This window comes from Acomys minous (assembly GCF_964271855.1).
Source record: "Acomys minous genome assembly, chromosome: 11".
Lineage (NCBI taxonomy): Eukaryota > Metazoa > Chordata > Mammalia > Rodentia > Muridae > Acomys > Acomys minous.
Genome location: NC_140492.1, coordinates 100,966,782 through 100,969,625, shown reverse-complemented (window position 1 = coordinate 100,969,625; position 2,844 = coordinate 100,966,782).

Below are 2,844 nucleotides of genomic sequence, written 5' to 3'. Positions count from 1 at the left end.
GGAGGTGGGCGGGGCCAAGGAGGAAAACGGAAGCGACGGGAAGCTAGAAAGGCCAGGCAGCGCCGGTTCTCAGGTCCCTCTTCTCTAGGGGCTCGCAATTGCAATTTACACGTTAGTATTTATGTAGCAAAACAGCAGTCTATATTTTTACTTCCTGTTGTTTTCTTTGTTTTTCAGTGTAAGATTTTGAGTCCGATTCGTGAAATGTTTCCCAACCGAAAGCCGAGAGTTCTTCTATTGATGTTACAATGTGAACTTTTGACATTTCAGTCTCTACTCAGATTAAAGGATTTATATATGGCATAGTTTTCTTCTCTTTTTTGTTTGTTTGTTTGTTTGTTTGTTTGTTTGTTTTCCCCAAGACAGGGTCTCGCTGTGCAGCCTTGGTTCAATTTGTAGAACAGGCTGGCCTCGAACTCACAGCGATCCACCTGCCTCTGCCTCTCGAGTTCTGGGTAGTGTGGACATAGTTTTCTTAAGACCATGTCCTTTACATAGCTAGAGGTCTACTTCAGAGCTCTCCATGTTTCCCATTTGAGTATTAGTCTGTTACCATAATACAACCACATAATTGTTTTGTTCTGTAGGTTGCCTTTTTAAAAACTCTGAATAAAAAATACTTATTTTTATACATAGTCACCATATGAGCCAGCTATACCTCTCTCACAGAGAGATTTGTAGCACTAATTACAATAGTTAAGCTGAAGAACCAACGACTAACAAAGTAATTAAGGAAAATATACAGTGTAATTTTTCAACAATAAAGAATAAAGTTATGTTATTTGTAGGAAAATGGATACAACTTGAGATAATTATGTTAAAGGAATTAAGCCAGTTCCAAAAAGATCAAATATGTGTTCTCTCTTACATATAGTTTCATAAAGATTCATAAAATCATTTATGACATATTATCTAGATATAATATTAATAAAATATTAAGATATTAAGATATATCTTGTATGGCATGAAATTAGAAGCAAAGCTGTCTAGGCCCTCAACTTGAGGGGAACAGAAAAAAACTAATGAGATGGGGAGAAGTGAGGTAAGGGATGGTAAGGGAAAAATATAATTAATGTAAAAAACATACAAAATGTCCCCCTGCGACATAGTACTATGTACAATGAATATATACAATGGTATTTTTTTAAACTAGAGGGAAATATTTATTTTAATTTTGAGTAATTTCTTCCAATGTTCAGATACAAGGATTGAATAAAATCTTTGCTCAAAAGTACAAAGAGTCACACGTGGTGACACATGCCTGTAGTTCAAGTACTCAGAAAATGGAGGCAGGTGAATTGACAGCTGCCAGGGCTGTATAGCAAGAGAAGAGGAGGCAGGAGGCTCTGCAACAGCAGAGCAAAACGCTGCCTCAGACAATAGCATCAACAACAATACGAGCTGGGCGTGAGGTTTAGCTCAGTGGTAAAGCATGTGTTAACATGAGTGAGGCCCTGGTTTGATACTCAGCACCTATTATGCTGAGGTTACCCAGATCGCGAGACCCCCCAAAAAAGACCACCAGGACTCGATACCGATGCAAAGAACACAAGGTCCTGTATTATGGGATCAGAGCTTCGGATCACAGTCCTTCCTGACGCAGCAGGATAGGAGAGTGATAAGGGCAACAAGTGAATTTTAGACTCGGGAGCAGTGGTTCTCAACAAGTCACCTAAGACCATCAGAAAACACAAATGCTTACATTAGCAGCAAAATCACAGTTGTGACTTAGCAACAAAATAATGTTATGGTTGGGGTCACCACAACATGAGGACCTGCAATAAAGGGTGGAGACCATTAAGGAAGGTTGCGGACCACTGAGGATTGTTAGGGAGCCGGAACTCGCTCATTTAGTGTAGCTTAGATCTTCTGTGTCGTACTTAACACTGTTTAAAAGCCACATCTCCTACCTTTCCCTTGCCCGCGCATCTTCTGGCCTTTATGTTTACATAGGAGAAGACAGGAGATCAGAGAGCAGCCCCCACTGCGAACTTGGTGAAACACACGCTCGTCGTCAATTGCACAAACCCATACAAGCAGAGGGAGCCTTGTTCTTAGTTTGACACAGAGCACAGCAGAGCACAAACTGCTGCTTTAGAGCCCTTATGTCCAAGCCTTGTTTGGGGCATACTGAAGAAACACCAACATGGTGAGAAGTGTCTAGATGTCAGGCACCATGGCAACGCAGGGTGAGCTGGAGACGCAATAGACCCGTGGCACCAGCTGGCTTGCTCTACAATCAGGCACAGTCGCTGCCCACTGCCCGATACTTAATTCCCACAGTTGGTTTTTGTTTCGGATTATAATTCTAATCTCTATTTAGCAGATGAGAAAAAGTCAGCCTTGGGGACTTAGTGTTTCCATAGGCTATGCTACTTAGTCGGTAGCAGAGTAGACTCAGGGGAAATGTGTCTGGGTCTTAGCTTTATTTCCCTCATCTTTCCCTGCTTCTGTCTCCTCCAGTTTTGTTTGGTTGTTTGGTTTGCTCTGTTCCTTTGTTTGTTTGTGCATTGTTGTTGTTGTTGTTGTTTGGTTTTTGTTTTTGTTTTTGAGACAGGATTTCTCTGTGTAGCCCTGGCTGTCCTGGACTTGATTTGTAGTCCAGGCTGGCCTAAAACTGACAGAGATCCACCTACCTCTGCCTCCCAAGAGCTGGGATTAATGGCATGTGCCAACATGCCCTGGCTTATCTCCTCCTCCAAGTTTTAAGCCTGTGAAAATCACCTTAGTTTACGGGCTACACAGAAACAGCCCCCAGACAAAAACACACAAAACACAGTTTCCCAACACCTGTTCTAGGAATTATGAGCAAAAAAGGTTGGGAGTTGGAAGGGAGCGTCCTGC